The sequence below is a fragment of the Lactuca sativa genome, chromosome 9 (assembly GCF_002870075.4).
Source record: "Lactuca sativa cultivar Salinas chromosome 9, Lsat_Salinas_v11, whole genome shotgun sequence".
NCBI classification, from domain to species: domain Eukaryota; kingdom Viridiplantae; phylum Streptophyta; class Magnoliopsida; order Asterales; family Asteraceae; genus Lactuca; species Lactuca sativa.
The window spans coordinates 211,987,652-211,992,965 of NC_056631.2; the positions used below are offsets into that span (position 1 = coordinate 211,987,652).

The window sequence follows — 5,314 nt, forward strand, 5'->3', positions numbered from 1 at the left end:
TATGTTTTGAGATCCATTGTAATATCCTTGCTATGCTTTAAACAAAATTTGAATTCGCACCAAATGCATATCCGCACATGTTTTAGCAACATATGCTCTCATTTTTGGATGAAAACTATATTTTAATACCATTTTAAAAATCACCATATGCGAGTGATGTTTTACCTACTCTTGGCCATCCAGAGTGTTTCCATAAGTTTTGCGGCAACTTGGAGTAACACGTCAAAATGGTCCTTCAAGAACATTACCTTCTTCATTCGTAGAGAGAATAACTGTTGCTTCAATAGTAATTTGTTCGTTAAGAAGTTTGACTTGTACAGAATCGCAAGTGTCAACCATAGAGACATTTTCTGCATCTGCGACTGCATTAATAACCTCATCCGCTAAGGACAGTAAGACGGTAGGCTAAACTTAGTCATATTGCTAGGCGAAGTCTGATTCAAACATGTCTCTTGGTCGGTTTTGAGCATCTTGTCAATGTTATTGCCAAAAGTATAGACAAATAAATTTATCATAGCAGCCATGCCATCTGACCACAACCTCTCACTGATCTTTGATGATGGGGAATTCGATAAACAAATACTATCATCTTCATGGTGCTGCAGGAAAAGCGCAGCATTTAAAAGAATACCAATCTCAGACATGTACAGCTAGATTGTACCGAGTACAAAGTCTTTTGAAGTTGACGAATCACATAAGGACATTTACCTTGCCAATAACATTTATATATGTCTCTTGATTTTTTTGACACAACTGTGGACTGAAGTATTTATCGGATTCTGTAAACCTATTCAATTTGATGATTAAATTTAGTGTTTTGGTGGAGTGAAGGGCCTGATGCACCATGGTGAAATAGATCCCACTGCAGGAACAATGTGTGCAATTACTTGAGTGACAAATAAATGTTCATTTTCCATTCCTTTTCCTTCCAAATTGATTAATTATAGAAAAGGGTGACATTTGTTCACGAATTCTTTTCAGCTTATAAATTGAAAACCTTTAATTTATGGATCCTGGTTCGTGAAATTAATTGCTACCAGCAACATTTCATATACAAAAATCAAACACATTCTGAAATCAATATTTTAATGAAATACATGTATAAATGACCATACTATGTATATAACCCTGAAAACAAATAAATAATCATCCAAACTTCATCAGCATTCCACATAGATCTAGGTACTAAAAGTAGCAGTTGTAAGGTGAATCAATAGACATCTAGCTTTGCAAAAAGCATTACTTTATGGATGGGTAACGGAAGGGATAGGAAAATCCTTAGGCAACTCTGGCAATGTGGGCTTCGGAATGACGGGAAACGTGAGCTTTGGAAACTCAGGAACCTCAACAGGCTTTGGAACTACAGGAACATCAGGTTATGGAACCTCAGGTAGCTCAGGCTTTGGAAGCACGTGAAGCTCAGGCTTTGGAAGAACCGGAATCTCAGGCTTTGGAACCACGGGAACCTCAGGCTTAAGCACCACGGGAAGCTCATGCTTAGGAACGACCGGAAGCTCAGGCTTTGGAAGCTTAGGTTTAGGAAGTACAGGAATCTCAGGCTTAGGAACGACCGGAAGCTCAGGCTTTGGAAGCTCAGGTTTAGGAAGTACGGGAATCTCAGGCTTAGGAATGACAGGAAGCTCAGGCTTAGGAAGCACCGTAAGCTCAGGCTTTGGAAACACAGGAAGCTCAGGCTTTGGAAACACGGGAAGCTCAGGCTTAGGAACCACGGGAAGCTCAGGGATCTCTGCAAGTTTACGTGCCTCAGCAATGATTTTCCCGCTAAATGATGCTAAGCTGACAGAAAAAAGAATCAGGATTACGAATTTTAGGTGAGAACTTCCCTTGGTGTTGCAAAAGGTAGATATTAGAAACTAACAAGTTAATTTGAGATGGCTTGAAATGGTACATGTGTTCATTTGGATTTATATTGCGGACGTGGGATGTTGGGAATAGTGTGAAGTATGTCAGTTGGTAGGAATTTCTTAGATTTGGGAGAGTTAGCTCAACTTCTCATCTGTACATAAGAGTTGAGCTGTCTTAATTAAGAAATGAAAATGTGGGGATGAGTCTAGCATGCCTTAACCAGCCCTCAGCTCGTATCTGGAATGCCCATGAGCGCTCAGTATGACTCTGACATGCCCTTCCCGGCCTTCAGCTCATATACTGATTGCTCCAATACCCTCAAGCCCTCTGTACGATTCTGGCGTACTACTCAGTCCTCAGCTCGTATCTGGAATGCTAATGTGCCCTCAGTATGAGTCTGGCATGCCCTCCCTGGCCCTGTGCTCATATTTGGAATGCTAATGTGCCCTCAGTATGACTCTCATCAGCTAAGGACAGTAAGACGGCAGGCTGAACTTAGTCATATTGCTAGGTGAAGTCTGATTCAAACATGTCTCTTGGTCGGTTTTGAGCATCTTGTCAATGTTATTGCCAAAAGTATAGACAAATAAATTTATCATAGCAGCCATGCCATCTGACCACAACCTGTCACTGATCTTTGATGATGGGGAATTCGATAAACAAATACTATCATCTTCATGGTGCTGCAGGAAAAGCGCAACATTTAAAAGAATACCAATCCCAGAAATGTACAGCTAGATTGTACCGATTACAAAGTCTTTTGAAGTTGACGAATCACATAAGGACATTTACCTTGCCAATAAAATTTATATATGTCTCTTTATTTTTTTGACACAACTATGGACTGAAGTATTTATCGGATTCTGTAAACCTATTCAATTTGATGATTAAATTTAGTGTTTTGGTGGAGTGAAGGGCCTGATGCACCATGGTGAAATAGATCCCACTGTAGGAACAATGTGTGCAATTACTTGAGTGACAAATAAATGTTCATTTTCCATTCCTTTTCCGTCCAAATTGATTAATTATAGAAAAGGGTGATATTTGTTCATGATTTGTTTTCAGCTTATAAATTGAAAACCTTTAATTTATGGATCCTGGTTCGTGACATTAATTGCTACCAACAACATTTCGTATACAAAAATCAAACACATTCTGTAATCAATATTTTAATGAAATACATGTATAAATGACCATACTATATATATAACCCTGAAAACAAATAAATAATCAGCCAAACTTCATCAGCATTCCACAGAGATCTAGGTACTAAAAGTAGCAGTTGTACGGTGAATCAATAGACATCTAGCTTTGCAAAATGCATTACTTTATGGATGGGTAACGGAAGGGATAGGAAAAATCCTTAGGCAACTCTGGCAATGTGGGCTTCGGAATGACGGGAAACGTAGGCTTTAGAAACTCAGGAACCTCAGCAGGCTTTGGAACTACAGGAACATCAGGTTATGGAACCTCAGGTAGCTCAGGCTTTGGAAGCACGTGAAGCTCAGGCTTTGGAAGAACCGGAATCTCAGGCTTTGGAACCATGGGAACCTCAAGCTTAAGCACCACGGGAAGCTCAGGCTTAGGAACAACCGGAAGCTTAGGCTTTGGAAGCTCAGGTTTAGGAAGTACGGGAATCTCAGGCTTTGGAACGACCGGAAGCTCAGGCTTTGGAAGCTCAGGTTTAGGAAGTACGGGAATCTCAGGCTTAGGAATGACAGGAAACTCACGCTTAGGAAGCACCGGAAGCTCAGGCTTTGGAAACACGGGAAGCTCAGGCTTTGGAAACACAGGAAGCTCAAGGATCTCTGCAAGTTTACGTGCCTCAGCAATGATGTTCCCGCTAAATGATGCTAAGCTGACAGAAAAAAGAATCAGGATTACGGAATTTAGGTGAGAACTTCCCATGGTGTTGCAAAAGGTAGATATTAGAAACTAACAAGTTAATTTGAGATGGCTTGAAATGGTACATGTGTTCATTTGGATTTATATAGCGGACATGGGATGTTGGGAATAGTGTGAAGTACGTGAGTTGGTAGGAATTTCTTAGATTTGGGAGAGTTAGCTCAACTTCTCATCTGTACATAAGAGTTGAGCTGTCTTAATTAAGATATGAAAATGTGGGGATGAGTCTAGCATGCCTTAACCAGCCCTCAACTCGTATCTGGAATGCCCATGAGCGCTCAGTATGAGTCTGACATTCCCTTCCCGGCCTTCAACTCATATATGGATTGCTCCAATACCCTCAAGCCCTCAGTACGATTCTGGCATACTACTCGGTCCTCAGCTCGTATCTGGAATGCTAATGTGCCCTCAGTATGAGTCTGGCATGCCCTCCCTGGCCCTGAACTCTTATCTGGAATGCTAATGTGCCATCAGTATGAGTCTGACATTCCCTTCCTGGCCCTCAGCTCATATATGGTATGCTAATGAGTCCTCAGTATGAGAATGGCATGCCATCTCTGGCCCTCAGCTCATATCTCGAATACTCCAGGGTTTGTTGCCTATAACACAAAGAAGTACACCCTCAACCCAACCCACACAATACGTTAAACATATAACAGATAACATCCTATACAGATAATCAGACAATATCACAGGCAGTCCTGCAGATCTACCAGACTATCATATCCATAACTAGCATACTCATGCATATCTATTCTGTACTCGGCATATCAACAATCTCAAGATATCAACCAAAGGGACAACATTGGTGCCTTCGTCCCTGTTAGTACAATAAGGAAAACTCACATCGTGTTACCGAAACACACAGACGATACCTGACTGCTGACTGCCAGATCCCAAACCATCATCATCAAGACAACACTCTAACAATAGATGATTCCATGAATAGCCTCTAGCTGCAGATCTGCTAGAAGATACCAAAATGACAATCATTAGAATCTAGCCACTAACCCATATAATGAGTATAAGAAACAGGGTAAAAGACCTTTTTACCCTTCCTCAAACTTAGCCCAAAGCGAAGGACCAAACCAGATGACAAAAGGTCCAATATCAAAATAAACTCTTAGCCCAATTGTGGCCCAATTTTCCAAATTGGGCATAGTTCCATTCACTCAAGAAGATCTAGCAAGCTAAAATCCCAAACCATAAAACCCCAGATGATCCATCACAAACCAATGTAGGCCAACCCCAAATCTTGATCCAAAGGCCCAAGCCCCTTCAAGCCTACACTTGGCCAATTTTTCCAAATTGGGCCCAACTCCTTATTGGGCCTTGTCCAAAGGTGCAATCCTATACTTATCCCTAAAACACACTTATCTACTCATTCCATTAGGGCCTAAGTATCAAAGCCCAAAAGATGGCCCAATACCCGAAGCCCAAAATCTGAAATCCAATCAGGGGACCTACGGGGGCGTACCCCTTCGGTATGCTGGGCGTACCTTGCCTTGCATTGACCCATTACCGGGGATTGACTCCGAAAGTG

General features: G+C 41.3%; 1 pseudogene; it reads right to left on the reverse strand.

Moving 5' to 3' along the window:
* Positions 1 to 1,244: 1,244 nt before the first annotated feature.
* LOC128129261 (protein PELPK1-like) lies at positions 1,245 to 3,774 on the reverse strand (annotated as a pseudogene).
* Between the last annotated feature and the right edge of the window lie 1,540 nt (positions 3,775 to 5,314).